The 17,025-nt window shown below is 43.3% G+C and overlaps 1 long non-coding RNA gene across 1 annotated transcript in view; it reads left to right on the forward strand.

The window, feature by feature from the left end:
• The first annotated feature begins 15,340 nt into the window (after positions 1 to 15,340).
• Positions 15,341 to 17,025, forward strand: part of LOC125466834 (uncharacterized) — a 41,188-nt gene continuing 39,503 nt past the window's right edge. Inside the window, exon 1 of the long non-coding RNA XR_007250512.1 lies at positions 15,341 to 15,461. This is a non-coding gene — a long non-coding RNA (uncharacterized LOC125466834). The remainder of the gene's footprint in view (positions 15,462 to 17,025) is intronic.

The raw sequence follows: 17,025 nt of genomic DNA on the forward strand, positions 1-17,025 counted from the left end.
GAACGAAACACCCCATCCTACATTAGACCATCCATGGGCTGTATTCTCCCCCTCATACTTGTGTTTCCCACCTTCACAATTATCACCTCTGCATGCCAATATGCTGCGTCCAATTCCCACAATGAATTCCCCAGCTTCCCTCCAGCAGCAATAGCCCCTGATAACCACTCTACCCCACTGAAACCACCCCCTTGACTGGGACAGACAACACAGAACAATGACTGACCAGGACCCTGACTGATCTCTGTGCACCTCCCTGAATGATTGCCTGTGACCTCCACACTGGTTGCACTGGACCCACACCCTTGACTGCAGAGGTACAGACTCCCTGCTCCAGGCCACATCAAGTGAATGACCAACCATGACCAAAGAATCTTACTGGAAAACGCCTCAAATTAATGCACAGGGAAACCTTCTAGCTGAGGGCTATCTCCATGATTTGGCTGAGCTCTACTCTTAGAATTTGAGATGTAGCCATTTGTTTTCAGCACATACAGCATGTTTGCTGCATTCACAGCTGGTACATGGTGTGGGTAGAGATTATCATAGCACAGTAAGTCCAACCCCTTGATTGCTGACAAACATGACAAACTGTTTAGCTTTATGTCTGTGCTAAAAAGCTTGTCAAGACAGGATTGCTATTAGCATCTAAGCAAACATAAATTGCCAGAACTCTAAGACAGCAAGCAAGAATTTCTAAGATGCACCCTGGGCTGATCAAGGAGATGGATGCCTGTCCCTGCACACAAAGTGCCTGGAAATTGCACATTCCAATGAAGGCTTATTCCAAAGAACAGCACTGAAGTTCAGCAAAATAGTGTTGGTGGATCAGAGATGTGACATGAGGGTGCAGCGAGGCTGGTATGTGTTGGATACTGAGGTTCATGGATGGGAGGAAGAGTGCAATGCTAACCATGGAGTATGGTCTGAGATGTTGGTGCCTTGTTTCCAAGATAGGGGTGTGGAGGAGCAAGTAGCAAATTAGAGTCACTCAATACCTGCTCCAACTTCCATGTCATGAATTGTCACCTTCTAGTTTCCATCCTAGGGTTGGAAGAATTAGAAACTGCACATTAATGAAGTTACATCAGGGACGAATGTGCTGTCAGTCCATGCATATGGTTGTAAATAGGTTCCTGCCTCTCATTAGTAAGCATCTCATCTCACCATTCAGTGCTTGGTTGGAAAATGAGAGTCCTTGTTCTTGATGTCAAGAATTTCCTCACGAGCCATCTCAAGTGATTGTCCCAAATTTCTCATCATCGACCATGTCATTCAGGGGCTAGAAAGATTCCAACCATGGTTTTGTTATCAATAGTAAAATTGTTGAGCCAAATCAATTTCTTCAGAATAATCCAGTCATTAAATAGTATTAGATTTGTTCCTACACCACAAGCTAAAGAGAACTTACAAAGGTGGTTTGTTTTTTTTCAACTTTTTATCCACATATATTCTGAATTTTATGACCAAGTGTATCCATGAGATTTCCTCCACAAAGACACATCACATAGCACTCCCTCTTTTTGTTTCACACCATACACATGGTGTGAAGATCACCAGTATACTTTCCATTCCCAAAATGCTTTATCAAGTAGCACATGCTTAATGAATTGGGAGGTCAGTAGTTCAGTCAGTGTTGGACAATTGTTTATGATGCAGAGTGATGCTATCACATGGTTTCAGTACCCTCAAGTGCCCTGTCAACCGCTTCACAACTGTCATTCCCCTTGCCTGCCATCCTTGATGCCAATAGGTTCCCAAGCCTGCTTCACAGCAAGGCCCTCTACCCCACCCCACCAACCTCCCATGGCCTTTCCACTCTTCTTTCTCCTTGGATTTTGTTGGCAAAAGGCTGATAATGGCTGACTCTTTTCAGAGGCCTAACCAGATAGACCTGGACAAGAGGTTCCCAGACTCTTGAATGCTGCCTGTACATCTCCCTGACTGTGTCAGCCTCTCCCTCTCTGCTCCCAACCCCCTACCAATCCATCTCAGACTGTATGTTATTGAATCATAGGGCTAACAATGATACAATGATCTACTCCCTGCAATTCACAGGTACACATTTTTTGACCAATAACACCTCCTTCAAACACCTTCAATCCACTGGACTGGTATTGTAGTCTTCCCCTGATAGCTCGTGCCACACCCCCTCCCCCCCCCACCCCCCCACCACCACCATGCAGTTTGGTGAGACATACTCACTATGACTTTGAGACGTGTCTGCCTGCTTGTTAAACATGCATTTTGTTTGCCACGTAAGCTTCCAGCACATGATGCAGGTGTGAGGTTGACATAGAATGAGGCTGTACATTGAAATGTCTGCACCATCGATTGAGGACTGCTGACCAGCATAGCAAGCTTTCTGATTATACAACTACAAGACAAGACAAAGCAGGGATGTTAAAACATGTAAACATGCAGTCAACTGCTAAGTGTGAGACCATTAAGAGGACAACTGACATGTCCTGATATGCAGCCTAATCCAATCTCTGAGTTGGATGTCTGGCCCTTGGTGCACAGTATTGCCAATTTGGGTTTGATTTATTGCCACATATGTTTAGGTACGGTAAAACATTTTGTTTTGCATGCAATACAGGCAGATCATTTCATGTAAAGATCATAGGATGATTGAACGGAGTGAGGAATACAAAGTAACAGCTGCAAAGAAGCACAGAAAACATCTTCAGCATTAGATTTGTAATTTGAGAGGTCTATTCTGAACTCTAATAACCATGAGTAAGAAGCTGTTCTTGAACTTGTTGATACATGTATACAAGATTTTGTATCTTCTGCCTGACAGAAGACATTGGAAGAGATTATAAACAGGGTGGGAGGGGCCATTTATGATGTTGGCTGCCTTTCTGAGGCAACGATAAGTGTAGATGGAGTCAATGGTTGGAAGGGTGGCTTGCATCATGGACTGGGCTGTGTTCACAACCCTGTGTAGTTCCCTATGGTCTTGGACAGAGCTCTTGCCATCCCAAGCTATGATGCATCCAGATTTTAACACTAATTTCTGCTGCACCCCAAAATGTACATTTTTACCCCCTCAGTGCTTTACAAGTGGGTCAGCAAGGTACTATAAAGATGCTAAAGCGTTGGCAATTATCAGAATCCAACATCCAGGGACAAGGGGTTCATATTTTGGTGTCTCTGACTGATATTCGCAGTTTTAATGGGATCATTGATAAATTCATTTGCATTTTGGCACAATGAGAGAACAGCCATCAGGAACTAGCTTAAAGCTAGCCAAGCTTTAACATAGGATTTTACAGTCAACTATGGAGTCTTTTATTTTATCAGATCAAGTCTCACACTGTGCTTTCATAAATCCTGTTTACCTCATTTGCCCACTTAAAGTGACATTCTCCGCTGTACTCCATATTTGAGGCAAGTTGGAGCCAAGTTGATAAACAACTAAAATTTAATTGCTTGACTAGGCCCAGTTCGAGCAGAAAATGCTACTAATTGTTCCGGCAAGGTGCAGCTATATTTATCATTGAAATATAATCCATATCAAAAAAAGAGATTCTCACCACCAGTCATTCTACCTTGCAATTATGAAATTGTGATAGTCATTAAAAATAATTAGTTCACTTGTCTCAACATCAAGACTTTACACCAAAGGGAAGAATGGAAACTCAAATAAAATGCTATCATGTATTCATATCATTTTCAAAATAAATATAACTTTCAAATAAATCAAGACAATTCTCCTCATCCTTCTTTGTAATAAACCACTGTCTTGTTTTCATCTTTACTATCTTGGTTAAAAATGAATAAGTCTAGGAGTTGGGAGGCCATGTTGCTGAAATACAGGAGTCTAAGTTAGGCCACTTTTGGAATACTGTGTTTAATTCCACTCTCACTGCTATAGGAAGGCTGTTGTGAAACTTGGAAGAGTTCAGAGAGGATTTACAAGGTTGTCACCAGGGTTGGATTGTTTGAGCTATAAGGAGAGGCTGAATTGACCAAGGTTATTTTCCCTGGAGATTGGAGGCTGATGGGTGACTTTGTACAGGTTTATAAAATCATGAGGGGCATGGATAGGGTGAATAGCTAAGGTATTTTCCCTTGTGTGCGAAGTCCAGAACTAGAGGGCATAGGTTCAAGGTGAGAGGTGAAATATTTAAAATGGACCTTAGGGCAATTGTTTGGTGCGTGTGTGGAATGAGCTGCCAGAGGAAGTGGTGGCGGTGGGTACAATTACAACATTTAAAAGGCTGTGCACGTGAATAGGAAGAGTTTAGAGGGATATGGGCTAAATGCTGGCAAATGAGAATAGATTAATTTAGATATCTGGTCAGCATGGACAAGTTGTACCAAAGGGTCTGTTTCCATACTGTGTAACCCTATGACTCTAAAACAATCACACCATTATTCCATAAATATAAAAGCAAATTGAATCATTTAATTATTTAATAAAAACATGAAACAGTGTCAAAGTCAGGTGATCTGTTATTTAATCTGAATGTTCATTCATTTTATTCAAGTGGTAGTTTTTAATTTCATTTTGATTTGTTCCATAGAACAAATTAATGATTTTGTTTCATTAGGTGATTTCTATTCAAACCAACCAAAAGACTGACTGGCATGCAGATTGCTTGCTTCCTTGTGTAATGCTGAGTTGACAAAATCCATCTTAACTGGCTACATGAGACAACAATGGTAAGTGACAAACAGTTGCATCTGTTCTCTATTCAGGTCAAAATCAGTAGATGTCACTCTGCCACATGATAGCCATGATGAAGAGATACCTGTGTTGGCCTGAGGTGGACAAAGTCAGAAGTCACATGACACCAGGTTACAGGCCAACAGGTTTATTTGGAATTCAACAAGCTTCGTGAGGTGCAGTGAAAGAGCAGGCACACAAACACAGATTTTATGGGCAGAGAGATCAAAGACAGACAGATCAAAAGATCATACGACTGCTATGAAGGGATTGTCAGATGATAAGTCTCTTAGGTGATCAAGAACTGTAGACAGTGTGTAAAATGTTTATAAACTCACACACACACACACACACACACACACTTTCTTTCTCTCTCTCTCTCACACACACACAAACTCTCAGAGAAGTGCAGCACTGTGAGGTTATCTGTGGGCTTGCAGTAGAGTGAGGTACTGAAGTGTCCATTCTGTACAGAGATACGTGTGTCCAAGAATGAGACTGATTCTGAAGACGAATCCACGGTAAGTCTAATGATGGGATGAAACTTGTTGATATCACTAGGTAGTTGTTTCAGTGATGCTTCACTCTGAGTCCAAAGGAAGAAAAGCATTGGTCAGAGGTCCTGAACAGCAAAGAAGGCTTGCTCGAACTTGTGCATGAAAATGTTGGCATATTGGGGTGCAAATTTGGTCCGCATGGCTGTTCCTTGTGTCTGGATGAAGATCTGGTTGTCAAAGATGAAGACATTGTGATCAAGGATTAGATTCCCTACAGTGTGGAAACAGACCCTTCTGCCCAACAAGTCCACACTGCCCCTTGGAGCATTCCACCCAGAACCATCCCCCTTTAACCCACACACCCCTGAACACTATGGGCAATTTACCATGGCCAATCCGCCTAACCTGCACATCTTTGGACTGCGGGAGGAAACCAGAGCACCCAGAGGAAACCCACGCAGACACGTGGAGAATGTGCAAACTCCGCACTGACAGTTACCCGAGGCGAGATTCGAACCCGGGTCCCTGGTGATGAGAGGCTGCAGTGCTAACCACTGAGCCACCGTGCAGATGAGTCGAATGATAGCATCTGGAAATTGGCAGTTGTTGATGTTGAGCACTGAGTCTGTTGGAGCAATGACATTGTTGCCGGGGCTGATGGTGTAGAATGCCGAAACGACAATTTTGACGAAAAATGTGACTGGTTCGACCGGTCCGTAGGAGCTGGGTTTCTATAAGAAATCTGTAGTGTGTGACAGAAGCTCGGAGTTCCTTCTAAAATGGGTTTTAAGATGTCATCAACATAGCCATAGAGGTTCTCACACAGGGTCCCATTGCATCTTATAAATTCTAGCTTTCGGAATAAAACCAGCCTGATTCCAGGTTAAAACCCTGAGACAGATTCTGAATAAGACCTCATACCTACAATTCAGTGTCTGACCTGAGATATCACCTTTTGTATGTTCCTATTGCTCTGCCTGATTGTCATTACAGCAGAGCACTGGCATTGACTTTATAAACATTTTACACACTATCTAACACTCTTGGTCACCTGCAGAGATTTATCATCTGACACTCCATTCAAGCCAGTTGTATGATCTTTTGATCTTGCTGCCCTTGATCTCTCAGCCCACAAAACCTCTAAATGTGTGCCCTGCTCGCTCACTGAACCTGTCAAAGGGGCTGCGCTCCAAAAGCTTGTGTGATTCCAAATAAACCTGTTTGACTATAACCTGGGATAATGACACACCTTAACTGCAGATGCTGGAGAATCCAAGATAACAAAGTGTGGGGCTGGATGAACACAGCAGGCCAAGCAGCATCTTAGTAGCACAAAAGTTGACGTTTTGGGCCTAGACCCTCATCATAACCTGGTGTCGCGTGACTTCTGACTTCCGCCACAGGATGGCAGCCTTGAATTTAAGCATTTTATCATTTGGCACGTAAAAGCTATTCCTCAGCATGTATGAATATTAATGAAGCTCTGCAGAACAGACAGCAAGAGAAAATACCTGACAAATTCATTTAGCAGTGCTGTGCTTTATGTCTTCTTATTTCTTAAGAGTTGTCAAGCTCAATTCTAGTAAAACAGAATTCAACAAACCTTGGACAGGTTTGAAGACAATTTCTTCATCAATGCTTAGTGCACAGAATCATATTTTTGTCTCAGTCATTTTCACATCTTTACACTTTTTTACATGCCAGCTCATTTTCAGTTCTTTGACTGTGGATAATCTATAGTGTGATATTTCAGTCCTGAGGCAGACATGTCTTCAATGTGGGTCTAGTTTTTGAAGTAACTAGTCAAGAAGTCATCTAACTTGACACACCTTAAAGACTATTTTAACTCCTTACTATGGGGATGGTGTCTCTCCAGATAAACAGCTGCCCAGCTTCTCTTTTTCGGGAAAGTTGTACCAGCAGCAAAAGAAAAATCGCATTTGTGCAATTTTTAAAACTTGTACAGAATACCAGTATAACCCAAGTGACAAAGCTTTGCATCAGAAAGAACAGAGCTGTCTAACATAAAGATGTCAGGCACCTATACCGTAGACCCATGTCTGATTCATACAATGTACCCTCATGTGGTCAGGAGCACTCACTGCTTCTGTAAAAACTCATTCTCCTTTGGCAGTCTCTGAAGATGAAAGATGGTTTGCCTCCACTTTGCTTCACCGGATTCTGAGATAGCTGATATGTTCAGTGTGTGACCAGCAGACACTGTCACATGTGGAGCAGATAGTGCTTTAAGAGTTGAATAAACAAGTTATTTAGAGATTTGTGCATTTCCTCTTATAAGTCCACTTCTGAACACTCCTATTATATTTGGTGATTTCCTGAATGGGTCTTTTCCAGTTTGTGTGATTATAAGTCAGGATCTCTGATGAGTTGAGCTATGCCTGAACTCTTCAGGGAAGTTTTGAGCATATCTCTAAAGAATTTCTGCTGTCCTCCTGGTGGTTTCCCACTAGGTAGAACAGTTGCTTCAGGAGTCTGGTGTTAGGCTTGGAAGCAACATGATTTGTCCAGTCAAATTGGGTCTGAGAGATTGGCACCTCAAGGTTGGGGAGGTTAGATGTGTCTGCCTCAGAACTTTAGCTGCCTCCTGTACGTTGTCCAGGTCTCTGAGGCATATGGAGATGTGGTGATCCTGACTAGTAATGCTTGACCAAAGTCTCAGTTTGAGATCCCGATGCTCAAATATATTTTTCCTCAATCAGCCAAAAGCAGGGCTTGCAAGAAGTCTCTTGAAGGCCAAGGTGGGTTCTCATTGTGTCATTGAACATATCTTCCTTTGCTCCACCATTCCTCTCTCCCTGGCATTAACTCCTTTCTCTACTACATAAAACATTCCAATGCACTGCAGGCAGTTAGAAGCTCTGCAGCAATAACTATTTTCAACCCTAACATCTTTAAAAATATCTATATCTTATTTTATTAGATAAACCTGATTCATGGAATAATGTAAAATACAAGTAACATATTTAAAAATAGTTGCTAGTATGTTTTCATTTTACAGAATGTTACTGAACATTTGCACACTAACATGTTTGACATATACGATATCTGTAATTGTTATTTGATGAAATGGAATTTACTGAATGAACCGAAGATGCTATTAACATACCACTCAACTTACTTTCATCCATTCATTCTGAATGTTATGCTTGTTACATTTGCATTTATGGATCAGGCACTAGAAACGTTTTACACAAACATACCAGAAAACTTTTGTCAGAGCACCAATATAACTGTAACAGTTCTTTGTCAGGTATCGTGTAACTGCAAAAAAAATTATCTTGACTTCCTGTTCAGTTCCTGTGCTAATCCCCAGAATGTTGATAATGGGTAATTGGAATGGTAATGTCATAAGATGTCAAGGGAAGATTATTGGATTCTCGCTTGTTGGGGTGGTCATTGCCTAGCACTTGTGGTTTAATAGCTACTTATCAGCCTAAGTGTCAGTGCTGCAAATGACATGGACTGTTTCATACCTGAATCACAAAAGGGGCTGAACATTGTGCCATCATATGCAACCTTTCCTACTTTTGACCCTATGATGAAGGGCAGATCATTGTTGAAGGTGCAGATCATTAAGACCAAGATCCTATCCTGAGAAACTCTTACAGTAAAACCCTGAGTCTGAAGTAACGAATCTCCCACAATTGCAACCATCATCATTTGCACTACGTAGAACTTCAAGCACCGGAGAATTTTCCACATCATTCCCATTGATTTCACCTTTTTGGGGTTCCTTGACTCACCCAGAGACAACGCTGACTTGATGTCAAAGATGTCACTCTCAGCTCTTGTCTTGAGTTCCACTCTTTAGTCAAAGTTTGAATGCACCACTAGCAGGTTTCAAACCGAGCATATGAATAGGTTAATACTGAATAAGTATTACTTGATGGTGTCGATGGCACATTACTCAATTTGCTGATAATTAAGTGTATGGCTGTGAGGGGGGAAATTAAACATATTCAATTCGACCTATTTTTCATGGGCAGGGGAATGCCTAAACAATTTTCAATGATCCACAGAATTTGCTGCTTGGATTCAGAACTGCCAGACAGTAGTGGTAGAGAAGAATTTTTCTGGTTGGAGGTCCATAACTAGTGGTGTTCCACAGGGATCCATACTGGGACCTTTGCTCTTCTGACTTATAGAAATGACTTGGATGAAAACATGGTTGGGTTAGTTCGTGATCTTGCAGACAACACAAAGATCAGTGGAGTTGTGAATAGTGTAGATGTTGTCATAGGATACAGCTGGATATAGATCAGTTGCAGATATGGACGCAGAAGTGGTAAAATGGAGTTTAATCTGGGCAAGTGTGAGGTACTGCAGTTTGAAAGATCATATGTTAAGGAAAAATATACAGTTTGTGTCAGGACCCTGAAATGGTGTTATGGCACGCTTGCCTTTACTGGTCAGGGCATTGAGTACAAGAGTCAGGATTTGCATTGCAGCTTTATAAGACTTTGGTTAGGCCACACTTAGAGTATTGTATTCAATTCGGTTACAACATTAGTTGAAGGGTGTCGAGGCTTTAGAGAGGGTGCAGAAGATGTTTACCAGTGCACTGCTTGGTTTAGAGGGTACGAGCTATAAGCACAAGACAGAAAAACCAGAGTTGTTTCCTCTGGAGCAGCACAGGCTGAGGGGAGACTTGATAGAAGTCTATGAAAATATGAAATGCACAGACAGGGTTGACAATCAGAATCTTTTTTCTCAGATTGAAATGTCTAATTCTAGTGGGCATGCATTTAAAGGTGAGGAGGGGGGAAGTCCAAAGGAGATGTGAGGGTCAAGTTGTTTTACACAGACGATGGATAGGTGTCTGGAACACATTGCTGGGGTGTTGGTGGAAGCAGGTAGAGCAGGGGCATTTAAGGAGGGGGCGTTAGATAAGCACATGAATATAAAGGAATGGAGGGATACAGAGCAACGGCAGACAGAAGGGATTAATTTAAGTTTGTGTCATGTTCAGCACAACATCACAGGCTGAAGGGCACATTCCCGTGCTGTACTGTTCTATGTTCTATTGCCAGCTATCTCCCAGTGTTATAATTATACTGGCAAAGCTTGCCCAGGGCTGGGGATGCAGTTAGTCTGGATTACAAATTATCACCATTTCCAAAATATTATCAGATCTGATAGCTTTTGCTATCCATTTCTTGATATCAAGCAGAGTGAATCGAATTAACTAAAAACTGACATCTGTGATTCTGGGAACTCAGGAAGATCTATGATCCAGTATCACTGCTTGGTAAGTCTTATAATAAAGGAGCTGAGCAATTACTTAATGTGGCTGGAACAATCTAACCAGACATTCAGCTACTGGTAACAATATCCACAATCAAAATTCTGAATTACTTTCCATGGCAAGAGAAACTACTGAAGAAAGGTCAACAACTGTGAACTCTGCTTCCAACAAGTGTTTCCTGAGCAGTTGAGTAGATCTGATTTTTATTTCAGATTCCTAGCATCTGCATAATGTAGATTTTGTGGAAATACTATAGTTTAAAAAAATGCTCACTGGCCTATGCACTTGCTGTCATTTCTGTAACTGTTTCAGGATTCCAGAATCAGCATTATTTTATCTTGTAGAAATGTATTCCGAAGAAAAATGCTGACTTCACTTCTGGCAGCTAAATACATATTTCAGATTTATAACAAAGCCAATATTTCACTCTTGAAGAAATACTGTGGCTCTGGGAAAGAGTGGAGAAAAGTCCAAAGAACTGCAGCTGTTGGAAATCAGAATCAAAAACAGAAATTGCTGGAAAAATTCAGCATTTCTGGTAGCATCTATGGCAAGAAAGCAGAGTTAATGCTTTGGGTCAAGTGATTCATCTTCAGAACCGGCTCTAGCTGGGGAAACGTTGGCATTTATACTGAGGATGGGTCGGAGGACTGGGGAAGAGCAAACAATTGGTGGAGATGGAGCCCAGAGAGTCAGAAAAATAGCTGGGCAGACAAAGAATGGCTAAAAGTCAGCCTGGGAGAATCAATAGCTGCTGCTGGGGATCTTAGTAGCTGAAAATGGGTTGATTGTGGAAGCAGCCCATGTGATAACAAGGTCTGGTGTGAGGGTTTTGGGTTGAGGACATGGGAGATAGTACTCTGGCCCTAAAATTATTTAACTCAATATTGAGTCCAGAAGGTTGCAGGATTCATATGCGGGAAACGCATGCACTGAACTTCACGTGGGACACTACAGCAAGACTGAGACAAAAAAACTGGCGAGGGCACACAGTGGTGTGTTGAAGTGGAAGGCAACTGGAAACTCAGGGTGATTTTAGAGAGAACATAGGTGTTATGGGAAGCCATCGCCCAGTCTGTGTTTTGACTCTTCAATGTTGTACAGATGACATGGTGAGCAGCAAATAAGGTAGACTAGATTGAGTGAAGTGCAGACAAATTGCTGCTCCATCTGCAAATGAGTCTGGGGTCTTGGACAGTGAGGAGGGAGGAAGTAAATAGTAGGGTGTTACAACTTCTATGATTGCATCAAAAGGAGTCATGGGGGTGTGGGGAGGCCTTGGGAGTGGACAAGTAGTGGACCAAAAGGTAACAGTCCCTGCAAAATGCTGACAAGGAAGGGAAGGGAATGTGCATCTGGTGGTAACATCCCACTAGACCTGGCAGAAATAGCAACTAATGATCCTTTGGATGTGGATGTTGGTAGGCAAGAACCAGGGGACCCTCTCATTGCTGGAGGGAAAAGGGTGACCGCCAAAGTGTGGGAAATAGGTCAGACACAACTGAGGGCTTTGTCAACCACCATGGTGAGGAATCCTCAGTTGAGGAAGAAGGTGGACATTAGGAAGCCTTCTGGTAGAAGTTGGCGTATTCTGATCCGATTGAGACAATGAAACTGGAAGATTGCAATAGAGTCTTTACAGTAAACATGGTATGACGACATATCGTCTACATAACTTTGGGAGTCAGTGGATTTGTAGTAGATATTGGTGGCCACTCTATCCCTAAAATGGAAACAGAGATGTCAGGAAGGGAGGGGAAGAGTCAGAGATGGACAGATGAAGTTGAGAGCGGGGTAGAAATTGAAAGTTAAATTGATTTTTTTTCCAGTTCCAGATGAGAGTGGGAAGCAGCGCTGATGATGTAATTGATGTAATGGAGGAAGTGTTGTGGGTGGAGAACACAGAAGGACTGAAACAAAGCATGTTCCATATGCCCCACAGAGAAACAGGCATAACTGGAGCCCATGCAGGTACCCATGGTCACTCCTCTGACCTGAAGGAAGTAAGAGGAGTTGAAGGAGTTGTTCAGAGTGAGGGTGAGCTCAGCCAAGTGAAGGACGTTGATGGAGGATGAGGTTGGTTCAGGCCTTTTTTCAAGGAAGAAACAGAGAACCCCAAAACTATCCCGAAGGGGGATGGACATGCAACGGGATTGCACGTCCATGGAGAAGAGGTAATGGCTACAGCCTGCAAGCTAGAAATTCTGAAACTGATGTAAAGTGTCAAAAGAATCTCAATATAAGTGGAAAAGGACCGGCCAAGGGGAGAAAAAGTCAAATCAAGGTAGGAACAGATGAGGTCAGTGGGACAGGAGCAACGGGTCTGCCCAGGTAGTCCTGTTTGTGGATTTTGGGAAAAGGGCAGAAATGGCTTAGGTGGAGTTGGATGACTATGAGCTAGGAGGCAATTAGCTGGGGGGGGCGCGGGTGGAGTGGTGGATGCTCCAGATGACATGTGATTAGTGATCATTGTGTGCACAAAGGCATGGTTTTCAATGGTAGGGTCGTGGTCCAGATAATGGGAGCAGGCGTCTGAGAGCTAGTGTTTGGCCACCTCAATTTAGAGGTCAGTATGCCAGACAAAACCACAGTCCTTGTCAGCAGGCTTGATTACATAGTCAGGCTGCAATCATTTCAGGGAGATAAGTTCAAATGGGTAAGGAAGGGCAGAGAATTTAAGGTGGCCAATTTCACTTTGACAGTTCTAATTGAACAGGTCAAGTCTAGGTAAAAGGCCAGAGGGAAGGGCCCAGGTGAAGGGACAATACTGGACTTGGGTCCGTGTGTCTGTGGGATGGTCCTATTCAAAGAAATAGCCACTGAGACAGATGTGATGGAAGAAGAGTTCAATGTCATATCATGCCTAATTGTTTTCATTTATTTATCTGTAGGATGTGGGTGTCACTGGCTGGTCAGCATTTACTGTCCATCCTTGGTTACCCTTGGGAAGGTGGTGGTGAACTTGTACTGTTGTTGACCATCTGTTGCGGATTGACCCACAATACCATTATTGAGGGAATTCCAGCATTTTGACCCAGTGACACTGAAGAAAAGGCAATATATTTCCAATTCATGGTGAATGGCTTGGAGGGGAACTTGAAGGTGGTGGGGTTCCCATATATCTGCCACTTATTCCTTCTAGGTGGAAGCGGCCATGGGTTTGGAAGGTGCTGTCTGACGATCTTCAATGAACTTTTGCCGTGCATCTTACAGATAGTACACATTGCTGCTACTGAGCATCAGAAGTGCAGAGAGTGGGTGCTTGTGGATGTAGTGCCAAGTCAAGGGGGCTGCTCTGTCCAGGAATGGTGTCAAGCTTCTTGAATGTTGCTGCAGCTGGACCCATCCAGATGTGAGTGGGGAGTATTCCATAACATTCATGACTTGTGCCTTGTAGATAGTGGACAGGCCTAGGGGAGTCAGGAGGTGAGTTACTTGCTGCTGTATTCCTGACCTCTGACCTGCTCTTTTTGCCAATGTGTTTATTTGGTAAGTCTAGCCGAGTTTCTGGTCCATGATAACCCCCAGGCTGTTAATACTGGGCAATTCAGTAGTGGTAACACCATTGAATTTCAAGAGGTGGTGGGTACATTGTATCTTATTGGTGATGGTCATAGCCTAGTATTTGTGTTACATGAATCTTTCTTGCCATTTTGGATTTTGTTTGGATCTTGTCTAGATATTGTTGCATTTGAACATGGACTGCTTTTGTATCCAAAGAGTTGCAAATAGTGCTGAACATTGTGCGAAAATCAGTTAATATCCCCATTTCTGACCTTACGATGGAGGGAAGTCATTGATGAAGCAACCGAAGATGGTTGGGCCTAGGACACTACCCCAAGGAACTCCTGCAGAGATATCTAGGAGGTGAGATGACTGATCTCCAACAACCATGACCATTTTCCTATGCGTCAGGTACAAGGTGGGGGTGCAGGGGGATAAAACTAAGATGCTTGAATACAAAACGTTCAGCATTGGAGAGTGAAAAGTCAGGAGGGATGGTACATACTTGGCAGGAGGTGGGGTTCAGAGGTGGGTTGGAGCTCAGAGATCGAGAACAGCATATGGTCAGCTTGTCTCCGCTTTCCTAACCTGTTCTACCTCTCACCCATCCCTTTCTCCCACCTCAAGCCGCACCTCCATTTCCTACCTACTACCTCATCCCACCTCCTTGACCTGTCCGTCTTCCCTGGACTGACCTATCTCCTCCCTACCTCCTCTCCACCTATCTTCTTTTCTCTCCATCTTTGGTCCACCTCCCCCTCTCTCCCTATTTATTTCAGAACCCCATCCCCAATCCCCTCTCTGATGAAGGGCCTAGGCCCAAAACGTCAGCTCTTGTGCTCCTGAGATGCTGCTTGGCCTGCTGTGTTCATCCAGCTTCACACTTTATTATCATGGTCAGACAAAGGAATGGGTTAAGATCAGTCTAACAGAAGTCATATTTGCTAATGAGAGGCATGGAGCCCATCATTCTCTGCAATCCATCTCCACGTTCAGTTCTGAAGAAGGGTCAGTGGTCCTGAAACGTTAACTCTCCTTTCCCTCTCCAAAATTGCTGTCAGATCAACTGAGTTTCTCCAGCAATTTCTATTTTTGTGCCGTACCCCATGCATTTGGTGCGATTTCCTGCATTCAGCTCAGATTTCCAGCAGGGGATGGTGAGGAAGAAAAACACCATATGGATTAAGAAACATGCACATTTTGCTCCTTTCCGAACGATTAATATTGCATTCACAGGGGTCCACGTGCTCTGGGACCTTGCATGCCTCTGGTCCGAGTGCCGGTGTCCGACCTGACGTAAAACGTGTGCGTCTTTGTAGGACGCGGCCCCTCACTTCACGCGTGCGCTTTGGATAGAGAGCCGGGCCCGGCTAGTTGCATTGTGCGCCTGTCTGAGGTTGAGTGACGTGTCCAACCAAGCGTATTACACGCGCGCATTGGGTCGGACGTTGCCTGGCCCGCCGCGTTGAACGTGCGCCTTTGGGTCGGGTGGCGGGCCTGGGAGATGTGGTGAACAAAGGTGAGGAGAATGTGTCTGACAATGAAGCTGTCTTGTTCTAAACGTTTAGGCCCTTTGCCAATGTGCCACCTTCGATGCTTCTTATTGGGCCCCTTTCCCTTTGCTGATCATTTATGGGGCAGGTGGGCGGGAGAGACCTTGACATATCAGTCCAGTGCCAAAGAAATAATCATACAATTCCTACATAGGATAACAAAGTGTGTAGCTGGATGAACACAGCAGGCCAAGCAGCATCTCAGGAGCATAAAAGCTGACGTTTCAGGCCTAGACCCTTCATCAGAGGGGCTGCTTGGCCTCCTGTGTTCATCCAGCTTCACACTTTATTATCTTGGATTCTGCAGCATCTGCGATTCCCATTATCTCTAATACAATTCCTACAGTGTGGAAGGAGGCCATTTGGCCCATCGGGTCTGCATTGACCCTCCAAACCCATGCCATCACCTTGTATTTCATATGGATCACCCACCTAGCCTGTACATCTTTGGACGGTGGGAGGAAACCCATGTGGAAACAGGGAAAATGAGCAAGATCCACACAGACAGTTGTCGAAAGGTAGAATCGAACCCAGGTCCCTAGTTCTGTGAGGCAGCACTGCTAATGACTAAACCACTGTGCCATCATGTGGTGATTTGAATGCCAAGTTCAAGGAGCCAACATCTTTACCTGCAATCTCTGGGCAACGTGAAACTGTGACCTTCAGTGTTTTGTGTCAGGAAATTCTTGACTGCATCTCTTATTCACACTGCTAATTGTGTGCCCAATGGCAGCTCCTAACATAGAGGAAGATATAAGGACATCTGAAAGAACTGTGGATGCTGTAAATCAGGAACAAAATCAAAGTTGCTGGAAAAGCTCATCAGGTCTGGCATCATCTGTGAAAGAAAGAATAGACCTAACATTTCAGGTCTGGTGACCCTTCCTCAGAAATATTAACTCTGTATCTTTTTCTTCACAGATGCTGCCAGACCTGCTGAGCTTTTCCAGCAACTTTGTGTTGATAAAGACATGCGGTCTCGGTTACATAAGAATATAAGATGTTGGAGCTGGAATGGGCCTTCTCCTTAAATCTGCTCTACCATACTGTCAGATTGTGGTTCAATTGATTGTGGCCCCAACTTTCTTGCATGGATTTCCTCACTCAATATCCCTTGACTAAGTTGTCATTTAAAAAATCTGTCGAAATTGAACTTATTCTATGATCCAGCGCTAACTGCTATTGAGGAAGAGACTCCAATCTTCATCTTAAATGGCACAGCTTATTTTCAAATTGTACCCTCTTGTTCTGGCCTCCCCAATGAAGTGATACACCCTCTCAGCATCAACCCTGTGAAATGCCTTTGGAACTTTACATGTTTTGATGATATCATTATTCTTCTAAATTGTAAAGGAATAGGCCCAACCTTAATTATATGACAATCCCTTCATCTGTTTCCAATACGTCTTGCATCCTCAAAGAACTGAAATAAATTTGTGAAACACAATTTCGTTTTCACAAAAACCATGTTGACTGACCATTTAGATAATTTTCTAAATATCCTGCTAGTATCTCTCTAATCTTCAATTC

This window comes from Stegostoma tigrinum, chromosome 32 (genome assembly GCF_030684315.1).
Source record: "Stegostoma tigrinum isolate sSteTig4 chromosome 32, sSteTig4.hap1, whole genome shotgun sequence".
Taxonomy (NCBI): domain Eukaryota; kingdom Metazoa; phylum Chordata; class Chondrichthyes; order Orectolobiformes; family Stegostomatidae; genus Stegostoma; species Stegostoma tigrinum.